Below are 25,287 nucleotides of genomic sequence, written 5' to 3'. Positions count from 1 at the left end.
CAGGTACCCACTATTGGACTGGAAAAAGTATCTCTCCTACTGAGGAATCTCAAACCTCAGTCTTCCTTATTTTGAATAAATTATCCAATGATTTGTGTCCTCATTAGCATTTGTATTCTTTACATATTTCTACGTAAATATGTAAAGAAAGCATTAAGTTAACATAATGCTTTTATTGCTTTAAAAAAAAAAAGTCCTTGAATTTTTTTGTGTCCAGACTTACATGGTAATTCAACCTGGAGATGATTCAATAACAGCGAATAGTGTGGATTCTTCAGAAAGATGATTTCAATCCAAATAACTCCCAAAGAGTAAGTTTGCCACCTGATTCATGTCAGGTTTTACTTTCTAGTGTGCATAGTGCTTCCTTGCAACCCTACCTCTATTCCCTCCCATTGTTTTCTTTGCCCGGGTTGAAGGTCATATCTCTTCCTAGGAGCTTTGCTCAGGATGGCCACTGCGGTGGGCATTCCTCAGCTAAGAAGAACCAGATGGCCACAAAGAGACATTAATGTTCCCCCGCATGTCCTCTGGGCAATCTTTCCCCGCAAGGGACAAAATGTGCTGACTTACCGCTGATTTTCACCCTAATCCAAACACAAAGGACAGTGGTCCTCTCTCAATGGCAGGCACAACCCGGAAGATCCTACCTTTACATAGCTGAGGTCAACCTGTTTGGAGAACTAATTATTTGGAGAAAACCCTGAGTTGTACCAGGTATTATATGCAGCACTAAGGTAATTTTCTGACCCCAATTAAAATACATGGGCAAAATAGTAATAAAGACAGTACGGTTTTACGTTATGATGCTCAGAGATATTTGGAGATTAAAAAGAGTATGCATCTATCAAAAGATAATAAAAGGTAGCTAACTTCCCAGCAGTTGTGATAATGGAGACATTATAGATCATTTTAAAACTCTAATATCTCTATCCTCCTTCCTTCCTTCACCTTCATCAAGTGACTAAGAGGTCTTTCAGAGTAGTTGAGAGGTCACCCAGCAGGGTAATAAGAGTTAGAAGGCCTGATGGGAGTCTTGGCGCCTTCACCAGCAATCTGCATGCACTTGGAGGAGTTCCCTGGCTTCTCCGAGACCCAACCTTGTCACCTTTAAAATAGAGACAAGTGTCCTGGTCTGACTTGCAAGATGGATCTGAGGATCAGATGAGAATACACTTGAACATGTATTAAACTTGCATGCAAAAAAAATGCATAATCAGCATCTTCTTTATAAGGTCACACTGATTTCCATGTTCTATCCCATTCTTTTTCCGCCCTCTGGCAGAGGGGCCACTACCACCTGACCAACAGAAGAATAAGGAGGAGAAGTGAAGTCGCCTCACCCCCCGATACCTGCAGTACCTTCATAACGTAGAATGGCCCCTTGTTGCAATATCCTGGTTACCAAAGATGCCCCTGAGAGAAAACCCCCTTGAAGCTCTGTGGATTAACGCATTTACTTTACGAAGCCAGGGAAGGAGAAGCAGACTCCGGAGTAACTCATCAGACAAACACATGACAGCAATACAGGCCTCTTTCTGGGGCTCAGAAGCCAAACAGACTCTGCACCCATTTGTTCCCCTCACCGCCGCGGGGTGAAGCAGACAGGGGAGACAAGGGCCTTTTGCAGATCATCTGACTGCAGCCTGAAACCAGTCACCCAGAGAAGAGGCACTCGGGAGCACGGAGGCACGAGAGAGGGGCCGGCCAGGCCCGGGCCTTCCGATAAGGCCTAATGTTGGGTAGAGAGTTGTTGGTGTGACTCCAGCCTTCATCCCAGGGAGCCCTGCTCCGGCACAGACAGATGTCTGGGTCCCCTCTCAGGATGGGGCGGGCAGTTAGGGAAACAAAGCCACTATCTCAGTCAAAGAGTACTTTGATATCCGAAGTCGAAATTCTGAATTTCTAAATGCTGAAAGGATATTGGTTTTTCTATAAAATAGTTCCACCTGGGAAGCTTTCTGTGTTAAACCATGGAAATCCTAGAGAGTGAAGCTATGGCTTACGTACAGCACCCAATGGGTAACCCAGCAGTAACTGCCACATGGAAAATGTTGAATGAATGGATGAATGAATGAATGAATGAATGAATGAACGAACGAACCAACCAACATACAAATTCCATAGAACACCAAATGGCAGTAATGATCTTTAATTTGTTTACTATGGAAACTATAAAATAGAAACGAAAACAGAGAATTGTGTATCGAACCCCCATATAACCATCGCTCTGCTTCAACAATCTCATTTATCTATTCAGTTGGAGAGACTGAGCACGTTATTTTTTTAAAAATCCATGATTTCATAAAATTTCATCCATAAATACTTCACTTTACATCTCTAACACATAAGAACAATCCGTGCACACACTTGATAAAATTAACAGTATCCTTAATATCTTCTAAGATCCCAGTATCTTTTCATGTTGTCTTTTGGCATCATAATTCAAACAAGACACACAAAGGTGTATATTTTCCTCATCTTCTAAGTCTCTATAAATCCATGTCAGTCTTGCCCACCCGACCCCACTCCGTTTTGCTCACATCACTGACTCGTTCAACAAAACAGGCCACGTGTCCTGTAGAATGTGGACATTCTGGATTTGGCTGACATGCCTGGCGATGTCATTTAAATTGATCTTCTACTTGTGTGTTTCCCCGGCATTGGTAAATACACCTGGAGGCTTGGTTAGAGCCAGTCTACTTCGAATGTGTTTTAGTGGATCTGTACTGGAGTAGAAACTATGCACAACTATTTCCTGGAACTTGGAGCAAGAGGGACAGTGGATGAAGTTGGATAAGTATCCCCTTGCTAAAGAAGGAAGGCCAGGCCAGCCATTTCCAGTTTGGAAGAGTAGGTGAAAAGGAAAAGTTAAATCACGTTTGGAGACGGTGATGGCCAGGCTCTGTCAGGTGGGAATAGATGCCATCTCGAGTTCAGTGACATCACACAACACTTTGACGTAAGTCACGGTGGGAGTAGTTACCCCGTGCAAATCAGCAAGTGCTATCAATCAGAGCTTTCTTATTCAAAGACTCAGTTTACCAACATACAATTGCCTATAACTCAAACTCACTCACAACAAAATGTAATGGGGGTGTGGTGTCAGATGGAGAAAGAGAGAGAAAACAGAGATTGTTATCAAATTCCTAGGTGTAGTTAATGTCTAACATTAGTTTTAAAAACTGCCTCAAAATAGCCCTGGCTGGCATAGCTCAGTGGATTGAGCGTGGGCTGCGAACCAGGCATTGCAGGTTCGATTCCCAGTCAGGGCACATGCCTGGGTTGCAGGCCACAGCCCCCAGCAACCGCACATTGATGTTTCTCTCTCTTTCTCCCTCTCTCTTTCTCCTTCCCTTCCCTCTCTAAAAATAAATAAATAAAATCTTAAAAAAAACAAAACTGCCTCAAAATAACAGAGAGTGTCCAGCTGACAGGTAAGCGCATAGAAAGTTCATGGCAACACATTTTCCAGTTGGCCTCAGTGACGAGACTGTAGGACTTGAGCGTTTTCAGCAACAGCTGCAGAGCCCCGCACTGGCTGCCCCATCTCCCAAAGCCACACCGCGCCTCACCTTCGCAGATGGTGTTTCTTCAGCAAATACTCTTCTGGCGAGCTCGCCTCTTCCAGGGGAGACTGAAGCCACGGCAATTCCGGGCAGAGGCCCGGCGCATAGGTTTCGGGAGCTTTGGCTCAGCTCCCAGCAGAAGCCAGTGATAAGGTTTCCCTCCCTGGGCTTGCCTGGCGGAAGGCTCTGCCCCAGGAGAGAGATCGGGGTGGGGGTGGGGCACAGTCTGAACGTGAGTCACAGCAAGCGTGATGTCCTCACCATGGGAGAAAATAGCTGTACCTCCACAGAGATGGACCGATTCCATCTGAAAGCCAGGAAGAAATTATTTAAGGATTATTGGTCATTTTGGATCACTCCTACAACTTGTATCGTCCACCAATATTTCTTCTAAAAAACAGCAGTTAGCCCTGGCTGGCGTAGCTCAGTGGATTGAGTGCAGGCTGCGAACCAAAGCATCGCGGGATCAATTCCTAGTCAGGGCACATGCCTGGGTTGCAGGCCATAACTCCCAGCAACCACACATGGATGTTTCTCTCTCTCTCTCTCTTTCTCCCTCCCTTCCCTCTCTAAAAATAAATAAATTAAATCTTTAAAAAAATAAAAAAATAAAAAACAGCTGTTTATGTCTTGAACCAACACACACATACCTGCTACCACCTCTACTTGTACCTAATCTCTCTTAAAACTTTTCTCAGAGAGACAGTCCTTTGCAGTGGTTCTTCATGGCCAATCTCTCATTTTCTCCTCTCCCTCTCACTGACCATCATCCAGGGAGGGCCAAGCCCAGGATAAGGTCGGGACAGAGCTGTCTCCTTATAGTCAACGTCTAGACACCAGATACCACCTGGAAAGAGTGCAAGAGTGCTGAGGTCATGATCAAAGGCAAAAAAAAAAAAGATGAATCATAATGAGGCCTTTGATTCAGGGAGGAGAACGGAGCAGGAGCAGTGGAGGAGCCAAGCCCAGTGTGGGCTGGGGAAGGATGAGGAGCCCCAAAGGTGCAGAGCGTGGAGGGAATGCGCCAGTGGACCGTGATCAGCACGCGTCCCAACACTGCCTTGTCCAGTCGGTCTTGTCATTTCTTTACAACACCCTAACGAGAGTCGGCGTGGCAGAGGGGTTAAGTCCCAGACCCCGGGAACAAGACCACCTGGGTCTGAGCCGGGCTCTGCCGTGGACTAGCTCTGGGAATGCAGTCAGTTTCCTCAGTTTCTTTATCAGTGAAAGGGAGATAACAATAGGTGTCAGCTCACAGGATCGTTACGAGGATTCGCTAAATGAAGAGCTATTAAGAGCTTTAGCAGAGCACTCACTGTATGACATAAAGGTACAACAATATGCACCCCTGCACCCTGCGTGAAACCATACGGAAAAAATCACCAGCACGACGGGAGCTGAGGTTCAGGTACCTCTCTTCCTCCTCTCCAAGGGAACCGCCTTCTTGAGTTTGTTACTTGCCATTCCCATTCATTTTTATATTCATTCATATAAATAGACGTATCTCTAAGCAATGGGAAAATTGCATTTTTCATATTTAAAACCATATGTCAATAGCGTCATGCTTGATGCAGCATCCGACATTTGTTCTGCCTTCTCAACTCATCCTTGTGGGTACAAGCAGTTCACGGTCACACCTCCATGCCAGTGCTGTTGTTGCTGGGGCATTACTGAGAGATGTGCTCACCACAATTTATGTTTCTGCTCTCTGTTAGTGGACACTTGTGTGGCTTCTAAGCGTTCTTTGACATATTTCTTCGCAGATGAGTTCTAATTTCTATATGCTGACTTAGAACTGGAATTTCCGACGTTTAAGGCATACTTATTTTCAAATTTGCTTTTAAAATTTAGTCTTTTAAGACGTTCCAACAAATTCACACGATCATCAGCCCTCGACTATGTGCTAACTACTACTGCAAGTCTTTGAGGCAGGTTAACAGATGAACTCAAAACACGGTGAAGGAAGCCCTGTTACTTCTCTCACTTCATAGAAGAGAAGGGCGGCGATCTTCCTCAGCCCACACAACTGGTGAGCTACGGAGCTGGGGTTTGCCCCCTGCACACCGGTTCCAGAAGTGCGCCAGACGCAAAATAGGATATAGTAAACAGCTGAGCCATGCTGACCAAAAAGTATTGTAAGGTAGCTAAAAAGTTTCCATTGGAGGTGAGGCTTCATATAATCCAGCATGGCTTCGTCTCAACTGATTACATCTACAGGACATAGGTCTTACTTCCAAACGGACCCATTCTTAGGTTCCAGGGGGACACGAATCTTACAGAGACACTGTTCCGCCCAGTAGAGGATCCCCTTCTGCCATCTATGGCCAAAGACAGGAGTCTGTTCTTTTCATTTTTGTCACTTGATTGTTTAAACTGTTTATTTTAAACTAAATTCTAGACTTAGAGATAAGACACAAAAGTAGTACAAGAGTTTGTGTATACATTTTCCCCAGCTCCCCTAGTGTTAACAGCTTCTGGAACCGACGTGCAATGATGAAAATTAGGTAGTAATATTAATTAGGTAGTAATATTGAGCCAGAACTATTGATTCAATGACAGGCCTTATGCAAATTTGACCAGTGTCTCCTCTAATGTCCTTTTTCTATTCCAGGATTCAATTCAGAATCCCACACGACATTTAGTTTTTGAGCTTCCTTCGTTCTTTACCTGTGACAATTCTTCCATCTTTTATGACTTGTGAGGAGCCCTGCTCAGGTCTTACGTGGAATGTCTATTAATCTGGATTTGTCTAAAATTTTCTCATGATTGGATGGAACTTATGCAATCTGGGGCACAAATACCACACACAAAAAAACGATGTTGTGCCTTTTTTGATGCATCATACTGGGGGGATGTGATGTCTATGTGATATTTGCTGGTGGAGAGGAGTCTGATCTACTTTCCAAGTAGATCTAAAGCTTCCAAAGCTTGATCTACAGGAAGCTTTTGGGTATTTGGAAGGAGCTCTGCTCTCCGTGGGCCTCCCCTCCCTCACCAGCTGCATATGCCCACGATGCCTCTTGCCCCGGCCACACACGCTCAGAGGAGTCAGGCCTCATGGGTAGAGCCAGCCCCCAGTAGATCTCAGTCGCCAGGACATTTCCCGCATGGCCCATGCGGCCCTGCTGTGGACACCCTTCCATCTGTCAGGTCTCTTGCAGGAAGGAATATCTGTAGCAGATACTCTTTTCCAGGTGTGGACAGACCAGCGCAGGATACTGGAAACCCCGAGAGCTGTCACTAACCGCTACAATTATGGTTGGGCCACAAGTGCATGAGTGGTCTGTTCTAGGTCATTCCAGGAGAGCTGAGTCATAGTTTTAGCTCTGTCCCTACCTCTGTAAACAAAAGTAAGTCAAGGTTTCTGGGCTTACATTTCTAAACCTTTAGAGAAAGAAATACTTGCCCTAACCTGTTTGACAATACTGTGGTGAGGACTAATATCAGATTAGTGCAAAAGACTCCAATAAAATCCTCAGATAAAAACTGATAAGGGGCATTTAGCTCTACACCCATGCTGCAGTGGACTTTAACCCTGTTTTGTGTCATGGGGTCCTTTGATAATCAGTGAAATCTAGGGTGCACCTCCCCAGAAAATGCATATAAGCATGGGTACACACATGTTCATGAGCTTCTAAATCTCTAGGAAGTTAAATTACCCTGGACTCCAGACACGTTTTCTCTCCATTCTCTACTTAAGAAACAATGTGGAGCCTGAGCCTCAAATGAGTTCAGCAAATACTATTCTTTTATCATCCACAAGTGGTGCTCCAGTTTGGGATGGAGGCCATTCATCCAGCCCAGGGACCCTCACACAAGCCAGGGCCACAGACGGAGCAGAGTGCAAATGTTTTTGGATTGAATTGAGAGTCTATGGGTGGTGAGTCACTTTTCTCAGCAACAGCAACAGATCTTCAAAGTAAAAGAGGTTGGTCTTGAGTGCACATTTTCTCACTTTCTGCCTTCCACCCCACTTAAATCTCCCCCTTTCAGCACAAAGCCACTGGTCTCTCTCCGGCAGGATAAAACAGATCCGCTACAGTAATGCTCACTGATCTGTCAGAAAATCATGGCCGGTGCTGTCCTCCACGAGGGGTCAGCCTTAGGAAAGTGCAGTACCACCAAGGCAGCATAGGCGTCTGAGCACACAGATTACTAATGATGGAGTTTCTGATACTGGTGGTGGCAACAAGTGGGACAAAGACCGCTTGCTAGTAATAATGGAGTTTTTTGCATAATTTTTATATACTTTATAGTATTTATGTAGTCTCGCACTTTACAAAGACCTCTGAGAAATACGACTTTGCTTCCCACCAAAAGCCACAATGGGAGGGGAAGGCCAGGAATGCCCATTTTATAGGGAAGGAAATGGAGCCATGAGAAATGAGGGGACTTGTCCTCTGTCTTACAGAGAGCAAGAGATGGAGCCGGGACATTCACCTGCATCTAATCCTGAATCCCACTTTCTTTGCTATATCATAAAGGCAACCTTGTACATAATATACAGTTTCAATTTCCCAATGGCCCCTTTGAAGCCAAGACGGAGTATCAGTTCAGGGTTTAGTACAGGGTCGTCCCAGGAGTTGGGAGTCCTGTAATCTTCTCTTTTTCTGGGTAACCTTAAATTGGGTGCAGGTTAGGGTTGACCATCTCTTCCACCTGGTCAAAAATGGCGGGGGGGGCCTGTTGCTGCTCTGACCCATGGCACCCCCAGAGCCAGGCCTCGGAGGCTGCTGAGAGCCAAAGAGAGGGAGAAAGGCCAGGACCTGAGGTGATGCGCCCACTTCCTCCCTCCTAACCTCGTGGTTCTCCCTCTCCGCGCAGTTCTCATCCCCGCGCAGAGGAAAAACCGAGTGTCCCCTGACTGCAGGAGAAACGCAGCATTTCTAAACGTGTGGTCTCCGAGCCTCCAGCAGCCGAGTCCCAGGAGGTGCTGAGTAAAAGCACACGTTCCAGGGACTGCACACGCCGCCACCAGCCTGCCCTCACGCCTTTCCAGTCCAGGCCTCTGAGGCTGGGGCCTGGAGTTTGCCCTTGCAGCGAGCGAGCGAGCTTGCGGGGCCGGCTGTGCTGACCGCTGAAGTGTAAGAACCATTGCCCTGGAGACCGACTTAGAACACGAGAACCACGGTGAATAGTCCCTTTCGAAAGCCCTTGTGGAAAATGCGACAATGAAAGTTACTTTATGAGACTCGACAACTCTTCCTTTTTATCTTCAAGTCCTTTGGCGCATTTAAAAAATTACGCAAACGTGTGCGTATTTCATTTCACTTAGATGTGTAAATGTGATTGATGTCTACATGCAGGCCATTTTAGTTTCTGTTTCCTTTGAGCACAGCGTTCTCCCCGCTCTCTCTCCCCCGTCTGCTCTGACCTCCATCGGGTCGCAGGGATTGCTATGCCAGCCCAGTCTCCAGTCCCCCTGCGACTCGGGCACACCCAAACACGTGTGCTCGCAGCTGCATGAGCCCGTGTTGTGTGTGCCCCACGTTACTAAAATCAAAGCATCGCTTACACTTTTTCCGTATCTTGCTTTTCTCACTCAACAATACCTCATAAATATCCTTCCACATTACGAGGTTGAACTCCAATTTAGTCCTTTAAATAATTGAATATTATTTCACACACAGATAAATCATAACTTACTCCATCATTCTCCTATTGACAAACATTTGTTCCCAGGGTTCTGCTGCTATGGACAAGGAAGCAATTAACATCTTTGTATTTTACATATCTGTTTATTTCTAGGGGATAGATTTTATACATGGGATAGTGAACTACATGTGTTTGCTAAAATAATCATTAATATTAGTATTTTGCAGATTACTGTATATGCATTTTATTTTTAATAACTCTTTCCAGCTTACTTTCCAATAAGATAATATTTTAACCAGTAATTCATATGAGTATTCTTTTTTATTAGTAGTATTTTTCATCCTCACCTGAGGACACACTTATTGATTTTTAGAGATAGGGGAAAAGAGACAGGGAGGGAGGTAGAGAAGGAGAAAGGGAGAGAGAGAGACATCAGTTGGTTGCTTCCCGCATGCTCCCTGACCGGGAATCGAACCTGCAATCTATGTACATGCCCTGACTGGGAATCAAACCCACATTTTGGTGTATGGGACAGCACTCCAACCAACTAAGTCACTTGGCCAGGACTGAGTATTCTTTTTTAACTTTACTCTTCTCATTATAAAAAGTTATGTTGGTAAAAAAAATGTATTTGATTATATAAATGCATCATATTGAATTTTTAAATGTTCTTCACTTTACACCATTTCTACTTTTCAAGCACCACTGAGTTTTACTAATATTTCATATCACAGGCACATATGAAGCATGGAGTTCTGAGATGCAAGAGAGGTGTAACCCAGAAAACAAACCAAAGCAACCTACAAAACAAAAACAAACTGCCTTCAAGGAGGCTACCCTCCCAATATCCTAAATCTTAGATTTTAGATAAATAAATAGATAGATAGATAGATAGATAGATAGACAGGGAAAGGCCTCCAGTATTTGTCCCGCCTTGTCAAGAGTCAAATCTGGCAGGGCCAGTTTCTCTGCGTCTATAAATATGCAGGACCTATCAAGCTCAGAGAACATTTTCTGAGAACAATAGCTATTCTCTTCCTTTTAAAGGACGCCGAGGAGGTGGGAAAGAAAAGACATGACCTTGCTAGCCCCACAGACTTCACCTTGTCCGAGGCGGACAGCTGGAAGTGTCCGGTGAGGCACCGAGGTGCACAGTTCACCTGTGGCCACGTGCAGAGGGGCAGGGACAGTTCCTGAGACATGGCAGGCTTCAAAATGGATGTTTCAGGGAGACGAGGGCAGTAGGGAAGGGGGAAGAAGAAGCTCTGCAGAAGGGGGAGAGAGAGAGAGAGCATGAGTTCTGGGAGCCACGGGGGGAAAAACCAGCTTAATTATGGAAGAAAAGACATACACACAGGATAGCTCGCACAGACAGAGTTGCTGGGGAAGCACATTCCAGGAAAATCTTAAGAGATTACTTTAATAATAAACCATGCATTCTTCAGCAAGCCATCACGGGATTAACTACCCCTTTCCTAGGCTGGGAATGCAGCCGTCAGTTTTATTTTTTTTTTCCCTTCTCCCTCACAGGCAGGTTTTGTGCACGGGGAGGAGTCACTCGAGGACCCGAGTTTCCAGTGCTGCGTGGAATTGTCCTCACTTTAACTTTTCAAACGTTAATTTCGGTGGCAACAGGAAAAGACCACGGCTTAGGCAGAGTTAATATCTGGGCGGATCAGGCTGTAGCTCACAGCTGCAAGGGTGTTCGTTTGAGTCCTCCAGAGAAGCGAACAACAGCGCCGGAACAGGGGACAGTGTGCCGCCGGGGACAAGAAGGGTTAAATGATTTTCATTTTTTTTTTTTCTTCAGGGAAGCAGGACACTGAAGTACTGCCAGAAGCAATATCGGAGCCGTAGAGAATAAAAATGCACTTCAAATAGAGTTCTCCACGGTCGACTCCTGAGATCTCTGTGTGAACTGACACACTGTCCCTTGGAAGCCGTCTGGGGGTGGGGGGTGAGCCCGCTGCTTGTGAAAGCCCCGTTTTCATCACAGTCCTCCCCAAACTACAGCACGTTGCAGATGAAATCATTCTCTTCCTCTGGCTCCTTAGGCAAATCCTGCCCCTTTGCCGGGGCAGAGCAAACACAAGCTAGCATTTCTCAGCAAGAGTGTTTTTTGATTCAAAACGATAGGTTTGGGGGGGCCACTCCTGAACTGAGAAAGTATTGCATATCGAGGATTAGTGGAGACCTAGAGACCTTTTTTGTTTTCTCTTTTTTAACTGCCAAAGCCTTCCTTCGCCCGAAATCAGTCGTCATTTCTGTCTTCAGCTTCTTAGCCTACGAAGTGTAACCACCCCTTGGGAAAGTAAAGGGCTAGGTAGGTCCTAAGATGTGCTCGAGTCTGCATACGTGTTACAAATACCATCCTAAGACTCAAGTGTGTACACCTCTTGCCATTCACACGAAGTTCTTTTAAACAAACAATGGCAGATGACCTCACAGGGATATTGAAAACGGTCGGGGAAAACCTCCTTGCCCCGCGCACCCCCAGGTGTGAGGGCATGAGACAGGTGGCAGACACAGCAGGACCCAGGAGAGACGGGATGCCCATCCTCAGGGCGCTGGGCCGCCCTCTGCCCCTGCGACCCTGGCTGTTCCGAGCCTGACCTGCTTGAGACCAGGGGCTGCCACTCACATTGAGCTGCCCCAAATTGCACAGCGGCTTTGCCCTCGGGGCCGGGCTTGGGCCACAAAATACATCCCTGGTGTCCCGGGAGCCCCATGCTTCCAGAGGTAAAATGCAAACGTGCTGTGCCTCGCTTACTCCGTCGAATCAATAACCCTTTCCCATCCAACTCACAATTCGGCACTTTCACGTATTTTAGGACACGCTGTGTCTGCATAAAAATAAAGGGAGCGAGGACACAGACGTGCGTTTCACAAGAATATTTTCGCCATTCTTAAAAAGCACCAAAGCTGCTGCGGGATGTTTTGCAAGTGCCCACGGTTTTTAAATATGGAGAAAATGAACTCCCCACGCGTTAAGGTTCACGGAGACACGGTGTGGCGTGCTTTTCTGCCGCTCGGCATGCACGGCGACAGTTCCGGATATTTTATTCCCCCATATTCCCCACGTTTCATAGAGATGTACGAAACGCCGTGGAAATGAGTGCCGATAAAGCCCTGTGAGACGCCCACACAGGGATGCACACGCAGCGCGGGGGAAGCCAGCGTGTAATTAGTTGACGTCGGACCTATAGCTGATTTAGGCAGGTTCTACAGACACGAACGTTTTTGTTTATGTCGATTTCATAGAAGGAGGACTGTTTTTACATCTGTATACACGGGGTTCTATTTCATGGGTAAACACAGTAGGTTTTAACATATAAACACGGAGATTTCCCGCCGAGTTAAGTGAACCCCCACGTGTAACCGAAGAGACCCCCGAGCCCTTCAGAGGAGGCAACCACGGGGCCGGCCGGGGCAGCAGCAGATCTGAGCTGGGAGCTGCCTCTGGCCGGGAAAGTCGGGACTGAAGGCAGTCCTTTGTTCCCGGAGACCCGACGGGTTGGGACGGCTCCGTGCGCCACCTCGCCGCGGCCGGCAATCCAGGAAGGAACCGGCGGGATGAAGGTCGGGGTCCCACCCCTTCCCCGAGGAGCTAGCTTCCCTTCCCTGTCCTCACTTGCACCCTCCCCGGTGCCCCGGCTCCGGGCCAGCCCCGCGGGTCTGAGTCTGGGGTTTGGCCCGGCGCCCCGCTGTCCCCTCCCCTCCGCGCCGTTGGGCTCCCTGCGATCGCCCCCCGCTGGCCGGGCTCGCGAGCCGGGCGCAGCCGTGTCCTGTGCGCGGGGGCGCCCCGAGTTAATAAACAGTTAAGTTTGGAAGACTCAGCAGACACGTTGAGGGGGAGTTACCGAGAGCCCGGGCAGCAAAAACATCCCGGCGCATTCCTGGGGAGTCCTCAGCTGCCAGCATCTGATTACAACCATATCTCGCCGGGAGTGGCCCGCGGCGGAGGCTCCCGGGCCCGCGGCTATTTAAGCGCGGCCGCGCCGTGTGGGCTGCGCGGCTGCCTGGAGGCTCGGGCGCGGGCGAGTGATGCTCGCTGCGCAGCGGCGCTAGCTAGCCTGTGAGTAGCTTTCCAACCCTTCTCCCCTCTGGCTCCATGGTCTGCGACCTCCTTCCCTCCTTTGCTTTTTTTTCCCCCCCTTTGGGGTGCAGCCGGGGGGCCTGTTGGGGAATCTTTAGCCAGGAGGCGGCGGACTTTGGGACACCAGCGGTTGGGTGGTGGTGCGGCCTGACATCCCAGGAATGCCGCCCTGGAATGCATTTACCTTTGGGGTCGGGCTCCAGATGTCCGGCTTGTGACATTTCACAAGCGCCTCCCTTGTGTGTGTGTGTGTGTGTGTGTGTGTGTGTGTGTGTGTGCGCGCGCGCGCGTCTGTGTGCTCTTCGGACAGCCCCGGCGGGGTTCCGGGGCGCCCGCCGGCCGCCTCGTTAACTCCTCCGAGGGTCTTTATGTTTGCGGTGTGACCAAGGCTGGGGACCTGGTGTGTGCCCCGGAGAAGCGTTTTCCCGGTGACTGACAACGCAGCGCACGAAAACCTGAACTTTGTCTTACACCCGCAACAAGAGAGTTATCTGCCCAAGACACTGAACAAACTTGTTTTCCATCCACGCAGCCCAGAGCGGTTAAAGGGTGTTTGCCTGCTCGCCGTTAAGACGCGGCTGGAAAGATGAAGGGAGAATTGTGGAAAACGGGGGGACAATGAATGGGTTAAAGCCGGGCAGCCCCAGTCAAAACAGCGGTTTCCAAAGCATAGAGCGGACTCTGTTGCCCGTCTCTGCCGTCCTTTCTTCCTGACTTAATTCTCAGCCGGGAATGCGGGTCCCCGGTCCGCTCCAGCAGGGAGCTGTTTGAGTCCGGAGGGGAATTTTACTGGGTTAAAAACGCTTCGAGAATCTGGAGGTTATCTCCTCCCCAGCCCTTTTCCTCTTTCTCTCCGGTTTGTGTTTGGAAGGAAGAGAGACACTCTGTAAAATGAGCAGAGCAGCAATAAGCTTCCAGACACATGGAAAAACTTAACAATTACGGAGGGGGGACTTCATGAATAGTAAATGTTGTTATTGCACTATAAAGTGACTTAATGAAAAAATTTCTGGCGCTAATCAGGCAAAGCAGGGGAGTGGGGGAGAAGGGAGAAGACAGAGGTAGCTCACGCAGAAGGGATGGCCGAGCAGGAAAGAAAGCAGTTACAAAAAAAAAAAAAAAAAAAAAAGCCTTCAAGACATCTGATAAGGCTCTTGGAATGGCTTTGATGGGATGGATAACTGGCCTCCCTTGCAGGCTAGAGGGTGACTGACTCCCCCGCACCGGAGCCTGAACCGGCTGCTGGGGAGGGAGGAACTAGCGGGGATGGGAGAGCCCAGCAGCCACCCAAGGGCTTGTCTCCGCTCCCTGTGCCGGCTCCACGATGGTTTCTTACACCAGCAACCGGACCTGGACTGGGCTGTGCTTCTCTGGGCCCCATGCCCGCCCACCCCAGGCACCCACCCCAGGCTCGGTCTCACCCCCACTGAAGGGCAGATGAGCCTAATGACGCTGTAAGAAAGTGGAGGATTCAGGAGTGTTTGGGACTGAGCTGTCCTCAACCTTCGGAGAAGGACCATGGCACACAACGCAGCACAACATAACACAATGCAGAGTGTGCCCTGTGAATGGTCTGGAGAAAGCACAAAGGAGACCTAGCGGTGTGTTCCGATGTGTACTCCTGGGGCAGGTTTCTTCTTCTAAGTCCTTCGTCCTTTTCCTCCTAAAGCAGAATGGGTTATTTTTCCTGTTGTTGAATGACTTAACGTCTCCCTTCCTTTCCCACCGCCATCTCTACCACTTCTTGTCCGATGACTTGCCTTAGAAACCGGTTCTTCCTAAGCTACGACCTCCTCCACTGTAACGTCCGACCAGAACACGTAGATGGTAGAGATGGTAGGGGCCGTCTTCCACCTTTGACCAGGGACACGTGTGAGGTTGCCATCCTGGGGATCTTGGGCTCTGTTGGTCTGCACCTGAGGATATGAGGAGAGAAGGGAGACACAGCCCTTGTTAAAAAGCCTTGCCTAATTTGTTAAAGACGATCTGGAGCCTGCATGTCCACTCAAGGATTTGTATAGTTTTAGATTCAACTGAAAGTCCAAATTCTTATGCCTTAAGCTTATTCTTTGCCTTGCTCACAAGGTTGAAAGGATGTCAGTCACTTTGCTTGAACCAAAAGGAGTTGCTCTTAAGACACTTGTGGGCGTGAAGGTGGTGGGACAGGGACCTCTGGAAGCTGCTGGCTGGCTGGTGGGGGTGCTATTTGTTGGTGTGCTTGGTCACGCCTCGGTTAGCGGAAGATGAGGAGAGCAGGATAGCCAGGGCCTTGCTGAGTGGCTCCTGCTGGCAGGAGGCTTTGTGGAGACGTGGACTCTTGGTGGCCCAGCAAGTACGGGACAGCTGCTCCGTCTCATGTCTGCAAGCTGAAGCCCTCTACCACCAGTATTTTGTACCGGGATAGGTTTGAAGGCTTCATGGGTGTCTCTTCCTCAGTCTCTCCTGACTCGAAGATTTCAGTAATGCTCTTCTTAAAGACAAAAAGCTAAGGTGCTGAACTAGCTGAGAAGGCTGCACGGCAGCCTGGGCTCTCCAGGAGGTTCATTGCTCTCCGGGTCCTCAGAGCAACCCCCCCCCCCACCGAGGTGCAAGGCCCGAAAGCGCACCGCACTGTTGGGGGGAAAGTTTCAGCCACACCAGGCTGACCTACCACACCAGGTTCCTACCCCGCAGACAGAACCAGAATGAGAACGAGATTGGCAACCTGACACACCTGAGTAGCAGGATGTGGTCATTTGAAATTCTCCCTGGTCCTGCTGTGTCATTCTAAAGTCGAAGCATGCCACGGAGCGGGTCAGGGGTAGGCAGGCCCGAATCACACTGAGATGAAATAGCTATAGCACCAGGGAGGTGTGTTTCAGGGAAGCCTAGCTCATGGGCGCATTTCCTGACTCGATGGATTGTGTGGATGGGAAGGGAAGCAGGCCAGCAAGTCTCCCCTTCTTCCAAACACACGCTAACTTCTGCTGAGGGGAGCAAATGGCACTGAGTGTGGACCCAGAGGGCTGGCCCCTGCCAGTTTCTTCCTCCCGCCCAGCACGGTCTGTTGCCTAGTAGCTGAGCGTGTGGGTTCTGGAGTCCCATGGCCTCCCCTGGCCTTGGTTCAAATCCCAGTTACAGCACAGCTGCTCACCTGACCTTGGGCAAATTGCATAACCTCTCGGCAAGCTTTCTTATCTGCAGAAAATAGTTGTATCTACCCCTGGGTTTGTTGGGAAGACTTAATCTAACATGCTTAAAATACTTCACTCTGTCAGGCTTAGAAATTGTTTTGTTTCGTTGTTTTTGCCCCTCCAACAACCGAACTATGTTATCTTAGCAAGAACTGACAACAAAATGGAGAATTTCTTTATCAGAATTGGGCACAGCTTGTCTACCTGAGAGATGTTAATCATTCAAGCACTTAATATTAACAAAACCGGCGTGTTTGCTGTGCTCACGCTAGAGCAGGCAGGGAGTTACTCTCTGTTCCCTGCCTGGAAGCCCGCAGTTTGGTTCGATCAAGCTGACCTCCTCTGGTCTCCCTGAAGTCTCCCCCACCCCCATCTAGCACTCCCTGCAGAGGGGGGCCGGCCCTTCCCCCTGAAGTCAGCACTATAGCTGAAGGAAGTGGGAAGGGAGGGACATCCGTGCTAAACTGAGAGACCAGGCTGTAAATAAAATGTCTTCCAAGTGAAGGCAGCCCCATACTCGCACTGCCCACATCGCTGGGCAGGTTGCCATGGTTATTCCTCTTGCTGAATCCTTCTCCTACCTTGGAAGGAAGCCTGGTACTCTACGGTAAGCAAAATATGAATAAATTGCTTCCTGGTCTAAAAATGGAATTTATATTTTTATTAAGTGAGATGGGATCTTCCCTCCACCTTCCTCATCCTTTTCCTCTTCTTCTAAACTTGTCTGAATCCTACCACTTAATTGTCTAACCCTTCTCTAAGTCTTACATCATCAAGGTAGCGAAACATTAAGGCTTATGACATTTCAGGAGCATAAAAGCTTATTGCCTCACTATAGAAGCAGCCTGGCCATTTTCCTCTGCTACCATAATGTATAACTTAGGGCAAGTAACACTTAGCTGCCTTAAACTGCTGAGAATCCTGAGTGAGTGGAGCGGACTGGGTGTGTGCAGCTGTAGGGAAGTTACCAGGAGGCAAAGTCATGAGGATTTTCACTTTGATTGATTTTTTTAAGTAACCACAGAGTAAAGGGAGCAGAGAGCACAGAAAGTAGCAATCCCGAAATATCTAGGTTTGAAACACTGTACAGCCTGGAGGGAATTGGGGTGATGTGCTTTAGGGATATGTGCTTTAAGGTTTTCTTTGGGTAAAAAGCTCCCCCATTTCTCCCGAGCGATGTGGTGCCAAGTAGCACAATGAAATAGGCTTAGGTCTTTATGTGACAGATAAACTGCCCTAAGTGCTCATTTAACAGTCCAGTTAATTGACCCTTCAACATTGGACACATGGTTGGCACGGGGTGTGTTTCGCGGCTCCAGAACTCAGATGTATCTAAGACAGTGGTTCTCAGAGTGTGGTCCGCAGACCAGCTACATCAGCGTCACTTGGGAACTTGTTAAAATTACAAATTCTTGGTTCCCATCCCAGAACCACTGAACCAAACTCTAGCGATAGGGTCCATCCAGCTGTATTTCAACAAACCCAACACATGATCTGAGAGTAACTTTCACAGTTCAGTTGTTTTATAATTCAGTTGTTCAGGGGAAAACATAGCAACGTATCTGAATTCCTACAGTCATGGAAATAATAAAGCAAAGCATTTAAAGAGAGCTCAGTGTAACTGAATCTTGGGATGCAGGAGGATGAAAAAGCACAGCCTTGGCGTTTTTCCTACTACCTCAACAATTGCTTTCTTGGTCTTAGGAAGACCAGTGTAGCCCTTAGTTTTATCACTCACTTCCAAATCCTTTTCCCTCCTCTGAGGTTTTTAAAGAGCATAATTCATCTGCATTTATTAGGAGACTGTCGCAGTTACTTCTTTTTAAAAAAAAGATTCCAGAAAACTAGATCATTACTCTTGAACCAGAGGGTTTTCTCTAGCCCATAAAAGTTTTTGTTTCCCGTGCCATGCCCAGAGTGCAGACCAAAGCCTCCCCATCATGGTAAACAAACCTACTGCATTTAGTTTTTATAGAGTTTTATGGTTTATGAAGTAATGTTCCATTCTCCCATTTGACTTTCACTTTAAATACTTTAAGACAGAAAAAAACATCGCCTTTTTTTTTAAAACCCCATTAAGATCAGTAGATATCAGCTTGCCTAAGGTCATATCATTAAGTGGTTGAGCCAGAATTCAAGCACGAATCTTTATGATGTGAATCTTAGTGTTTATTGGAATATTTACTGAGTCCCTATTATGTGCTAGACTGACAGTGGAGGAACTTCCAGTGAGTTGAAATTGAGAAGAAAATCTACATCCTGTGAAGCAAAGAACGTAGACTACGGGCCTGTCATTCCTTAGATATGCTACTCCGTGTCGCTGACCCTTAGTTGACTTACGCACCTTGCAAAACAGTTCTAAGAATGACTGATATTCATCAGAGACTGATGCTTAGCGGAGATCACACCGTAGACCGGGAAATACAAGGATGGGATCTAGACGTAGGGAATTGGAAGTCTGGCTTTGAAGAGGCAGCAAAAGTTAGGGGCCACAAGCAGGGGCTCTGAACTACGAATGACTGTGTTCACAACCCAGGTTGTAACTTAAGACAAGAGGTATAACCTCTGAGTTTTATTTTACTCATCAGTAAAATGAGTTGCCTCAAAATTCAAATAAGGGGAGCAGCCATTCAAAATACTTCTTCAGTGCTGCTGCTCCAGAAATATACCTTGCTCTCTCACTAACAATGCTCTGCATAGCAGCTGAGCTGGCGTTAATAAATGGTCTTGCCCTCATTGTTTGTGAGCGTGAGACAAGCTAAAATCTAGACACGAACACGTGCAAGCTGATAATTAGAAGGCTGTCTTTCCTACCTATCTTGAAACAATTAAATGTAGGGGTCAAGCAGGAGGGTGTGGCAACGCTTGAATAAATGAGTGCAGGCACACGAGTGTTAGCTCTTAAGGTACCGCTCACATCTCACGCGGGCAGAACAGTTGAGTCCTCCTGAGGCCTGGAGTGAACCCATACGCAAATGTCTGGAAAGGGAAGGATAACGTTACTAAATGTGCCCATATTGGATGCAGCTGCCCTCGTTGTTCTAAACATTTCACCCAATAGTCTCACTTATTTTTCATATTTTAAGTGTCCTCTTGGGGGGCCAAGGCCTGTTCTAATCTTCTGTAATATCTCATACAGATACTAAAGTGCTTTTTGTTACCACGGAGTGCAGCAGAAATAAGCCAAGAGTGTTTGAACCTTTGTCAGAGGGCTGGCATGGTGCTATGAAGAATGCTGAGCCAGTCTGGCCTTGGAGTACAAGGTTCATTGAGACAGGAAACATAGAACTGACCTCCAGATTAGAGGATCAGAAGTCAGAATGATACGCATAGTAGGTGTTCAACTTTCTGTCGTTTAAAAGAAAGTCCCAGCTGTGCATCAGTTATATCAGCATTAGGCGTGGGGGTGTTATTTTTGTTTGGGGTTTCTTATTTTAACCTTTGCCTCTAGAGTCAATATCTTAAATGCAACCCCCATTTCTGAGGTAAAAAACAAACATGTGCCTGATAGAACAGACTCTTCCCTCCTAAGCTGGTTGATAATAAGGAGATTTGGTATTGATTTCTGCCTGGACCAAGGGTCAACTGTAGCTAAGGCTTTTTAGAAACATGCAAGTTCTTGAATTGCAATTTTATTCAGTGTCCAAGCTATCTTCTGAGGATATCCTGGTGCAGAGATGCTTGCCTGACTGCCTGATAACTTGTTATTTGGGATTTCGGATTGATCCATCTGGTCTAATGTTCTCAGTGACTGAAAGCTGGTTGCAATTGGAAGTTGGATGGAAATATTTACCTAACACCTGCTCGCTGACACATGGATGTCAACAATGGCTGCCCATGAGAAATCTCAAGAAAATGACAACTACTCAACTAGCATACGGTTGTGTTAATAGTATAATTAAGTGTTACAGAATAGAGTCCAGAGGAAAAGGCAGACACCAGTGTGATAATCAACTTGGCCTTTAGTGGAATGGCGGGAGACAGGAGGAAAAATCCATCCTAAGGAGAAGCGCATAAGCAAATGGGAGTCTAAAGAATTGGCAATCTGGCTTTGGCAACATAGATTCGAGGTTAAACCTTGGGCTCTAAGCTATAAATGACTGTGTTCACAACCAGTTTGGCCAAGAGCAAGTACAGATGGCAGAGAGGTATCAGGTGAAGTCGTTTGGCAAGGAGAGCTGGACTGCGCTGAACCTCAGATGCCAGGGCGAGAACCTAGATCTCTATTTGCGAAGCCACAGGTCTCCTTGTTCAATGAGGAAGAGAAAATGCTGACTCAGACGAATTAACCTGGCCACACTGGCAGGGTGGTCTCGAGTGGAGATTTCTTAGCAGTTTAAGGAGAACCTGTCATTCATGAAAAGCCAGCAATCAAAGTAGAGAAAAGTTTTGTTTCACTCAATAATAAGAACAAATGGAAAATATGTATTTCCTTCAATGTTTCGAGTACACTGCTCTTTACTGGACTGTGCTGGGCTGTGGAAAGTAGGACAAATGATTCCCTGACCTCAAAACTGCGTTGTGTTGGGGAAAGAGTTGTCCCTGGATCAGAGCGCCACAAAAGGTGATGGCATCTCCAGGGAAGTGGGGGGGCTGGTGGGAGCTCAGAGAAGACTTCCCTGAGACAGCGCACCTGGAGCGGGCTGTGAATGACAGGTAGGAATTCAAGTAGGTGAAGGCAGTAAGTATTACGGGTGTCGTAGCGTAGGGAGGCAACATGAGAAATGATAGTGAGTGTGTGTGTGTGTGTGTGTGTGTGTGTGTGTGCGCACGCAGACTAAATGGAAGAAATTAGCTTCCCCAGGGAACAGGTGGAGATATGTATACATATACTGTTCTTCTTCCATGCTCATGGTGAGGGACTTTGAATCTCAGGTTGACTGTGAGTCTGGAATTGACTCCTGGCTCCTGGTTGGTACAAGATCGGGAAGACCGTGACGTCTAATAGGACATCATGACTGATTCAGCCATCACTGAAGGTCAGGTACAGCCAGAGTCTCTTACAACTTAGATTCTCATGGAACCCTTTGGAGAAGATGAGGGAAGAATTTGTCCCACACGTATTTTCTTTACCACAAGTATTCTAACTAGATTCAAAACACTTATGTCACGTGTCTAGAAAATATCAAAATAGCCCTGTCATGTGAGTTGGCTAATTGCGAGGGACAACGCGGTTTAGCTTGTTTGGATGCAGGAACTTGGGGTGGCAAGGAGGCAGGGCTGGGGAGGAATGCTAGAATGAAGAAAATATTGATAAGGAGGAAGAAAGGTATGAAAATAAAGAGTTATTATGGAAACTAGAGGGTCAAAGTTTCGTCAGTTTCAGTAGATAAAATCTTAGCCACGTGCTAAGCTACAAATAACACTGTTGTGGATCTCTTAGGTATACTCATATTCAAAATAAGACCTGTACTTCTATTTCCAGGTAGAATATGGAGATACAAATGTTCACTTTTCTAGACAAGAACTCTCATAGAAGTAATGCATGCAACCGCGTCCTGTTTCAGGATTTGGACCCTTCCTATCTCCTGCAGCCAACACTGGTGGAGGGCTTGTTATTGGGGGGTGATAACAAGGCCCATTTCCTGCGGGAGGCTCACGTTCACTAAGGGTTACCTGACACTCCCTTGCTAAAGCTGTTGTAACTAGCCAGGGCTCCCAAAATAACCAGAGCCGTGACAGCGTGGTGGGAGGGGACGGCGATTACATTTTCATCATATTGCTTTATTTAAATCTGCGGTGCCGTAGTTCGGCCTGATCCGAAAGTGACACTGTTGCCCTCTTAGAAGACCTGGCTGTTAAAAACGCGGGAGAACATGGCTGGTGCTGGAGTAGGAAGGCTCGCGCCGTCTCTGGATCGCTTGCACGTCCGCAGTGCGAAAACTGGATGCCGAAGGAGCATCGTGCTTCCTTCTGGCATTTGTGAAAACAGCGTTGATTTAAAAATACGGCTTTTAAGGTCACTTTGCCGGAAACGTCACCAGTGTTCTTTCATAACCTAATGTATCATGAGACCCCTCCCCCCAATGGCTCCGTCACCCACACTCTTCCAGGTCACAGCACGCTCGTAAGAGACTCCCGGACATTAAATGCACACATCCCCCAGCTTAGGAACGTCTCACGGAAATGTCATAATTTCAAAACTGTCTACTGAGGAGGGTAATTAAGCTCTTAAAACAAAAATTTTCATCTTTCCATGGTGGATATTATTAAGAAAGTGATTTACATAAAATTCCTCGAAGTACGCAGCACTCATTTTGACCTTATGAGACAAACATCTGCTCTAAAGCACGTCGCTGTGACGACTGTGCCTGGCTTGCCCTCTCTCCCCTGCCTGTACTGTAAGCCCCTGAGAGCAAGGACCGCGTCCATCCCATCACTGTGTATCCTGCAGGACACAGCGCTTGGCACACAGTAGGTGTTCACCAGACAGTAACCAGGTGGCCAGGTGAGCGAAGGTCTCAAGCTACTCGTTTGCAACATTAATTGTAAAGTTTTATTACAGAGTGAGCACCATGGGCAATTTCAGCTTGCCTTATTATCTGTTGCTGTAAGCAAAACAGTTCTGAGTCCTTTTTGAAAAACCCTTAAGGTTATTTATAATGAGTAATATCCATGTGCTCCTCTAGTTTATATCTGCTCAGGGCCCAAGGAAGGCAGACAAGCTGTGGCTGAAATTCTCCAGATGGTGCGGTCTTTTCAAGTCCTCGGTCTAACTCCTACCGATGGCGTGTTCATCAGAGCACATGCGTCTCTGGTCTCTCTGGTGTGGTCACCTGGCTAATAATTTCCACCTGATACTTCGTCCCTGGAGAACTCCTTATTCTCCTTCTGTTTCTCCTTTTTAAAAGACATTTGCTGAACTGTTTACTAAAGAACTAATAAAAATGGAGAAAAATAGATGAAACCTTTGGCTCAATACTTGACCATTAAGGTCACCATTTTGACTTACTGCAACTTCTGCCCAAGTCAAAGAAACGTGCTTTTTTACTTTTGCACATGCAGATGTATTGTAGGTGAAGATGCAGTGTCCATTAGGCTGTTTCAAGCCCTCGCCTTAGGTTGACAACTGACTACTGTCTGCGCAGACGCCAGTTGCACAGACACCAGTCTGGAAATCAGCCGTAGACCTCACCCTGATCAACTTTCAAACTCCTGGCAGCAAAGAGTTTTTCCAAACCCTGGTTATCACTTACTTCAAAATTTACTGTTCGTTTTTTAATATATCAACAGCTTCTCTCGGTGGCTTTGGGCAGGCAAGCACCAGTTAAGGATGTCTCAGATGACAGTGCCCAAAGCTGCCACGGGCAGCACCCTGCAGGCCCTCAGACGGGCTGGCTTCGTGGGTTCTCTTCACTGTGGAGTGTCATTTCACGTAACTGAACCTAGAGCATCTTCGTGATCTTACCTGTAGCCAAAGTCAGCCCGTAGATTGGCCTATATTTTAAAGGTTGCTGAAAAACTAGTCTGTCTCCGAAGAATTTAATCGTTAACATACAGAAAGCCATGTGTCACTTTCATATCACTGTTCTGAGTGTGTAAGAGGAGACATGTGTCTCTCGCTCTGCCACTGTTCTTCTTGGTCCAGCGTTTGCTTGGGTCTGATCTTGCTAGTCTTTGAATAGTTATGTGGAGAAACATATATAACATATGAACATTCTATATATTCTGCATCAGGCAAGGAGCTATAATGACATGATTATTTTTTAAAAAAGATGTTCCTTTGAGGTGCTCCTATTTCAAAATATCATTTCACTTACATAAGTTTTTGTAAAACTGATATCATGGAAATTCTATTTTTAGGATGCAATGGATATTAGAATGAAGGTTATGAGGTGCCATGGCCTTTAACTTTTTTTAAAGCCACCTTTAGGACCCATTGTTTATTTGAAGTTTGAAGGTCGCCGAGCCTCATAGCTTGGCAAGAATAGGGTAACCTTGAATCTGACATTTGAGATTTTTAGACCTTAACCTTTCCATTAAAAGAGTTAGTTCCCAAAAGATTAGCCAAGCATTTAAATGAAGGAAGCCAGGAGTGTGGAATCACTCAAAGTGGCAAACTGTCATACTACAAAGCTATCTGACTCTTTGATGCCATGGCTCTGTCCTGGGGTTTGTCACCACACCATTGCCTGAAACCTCAAAGTCTTCCCAGTACCATCTAGAGAAAACATAGTTGTGTGGAGTACTCTAATCCAGTTTGACCTATCTTGCAACCTTGTCCCCCAGTATAACCCATCACGGGGTCCTGTGTTCTAGCCAAGCTGACATAAATATCCTTTAGGTGCTGCTATCAATCACTCTCTCCCAGTGTATTTTCTGGGTAATGCGCATTGCACCTGTCAGAAGAACTAGCTTAGTTCTCTCTTTTGCATGTGTTACTCTGACACAGAGCAGTTAAGAGTTTACGTGTTAGACCCGTGTGGCGTTCAGTGGGCTGGCGAACACACTTGAGCTTCTGCTCCTATCAAAGAGAGATGGTAATACCTTCCCCATTGGATCAAGTGAGAACGTCTTGGCAGTACACTCAGTCTATAACAAATGTTCAATAAATTTGAACCAACAAATTTAACTTTTAAAAAATATAGTATTCCTTCTGTGTTTCTAAGAAATCTGTTTAAGCCATTCCCAACCCTGCCCTCCCAATCCACTTTGCTCTCTTTTGAGCATGTATCACCTCCCGAAAGACTGTAATCTGTGTATATGTTTCTCCTGCTAGAGCGTAGACTTCATAAGAAAATAGATCTTTACTTTTCTCACCGACATATCCCAAGCTCTAGATGAGTGTCTGGCACACGGCACATAGTAGGGATGTCGATTTATTGCAGGAACTAACTTACTGGCTCGCTGATCA

At 46.8% G+C, this 25,287-nt stretch overlaps 1 protein-coding gene across 2 annotated transcripts in view; it reads left to right on the top strand.

Annotated features, from left to right (window-relative positions):
- The first annotated feature begins 12,991 nt into the window (after positions 1 to 12,991).
- Positions 12,992 to 25,287, top strand: part of DAB2 (DAB adaptor protein 2) — a 48,697-nt gene continuing 36,401 nt past the window's right edge. For both annotated transcript variants that reach the window (XM_045847953.1, XM_045847952.1), the window contains exon 1: positions 12,992 to 13,239. The gene's annotated coding sequence lies outside the window, so the exon portion shown is untranslated. The remainder of the gene's footprint in view (positions 13,240 to 25,287) is intronic.

Source organism: Phyllostomus hastatus, unplaced genomic scaffold (genome assembly GCF_019186645.2).
Source record: "Phyllostomus hastatus isolate PE091 unplaced genomic scaffold, TTU_PhHast_1.1 phas_contig_58, whole genome shotgun sequence".
NCBI lineage: Eukaryota > Metazoa > Chordata > Mammalia > Chiroptera > Phyllostomidae > Phyllostomus > Phyllostomus hastatus.
The sequence above is the reverse complement of the archived record's forward strand: the minus strand, read 5'-3'. Positions and strand labels throughout refer to the sequence as shown.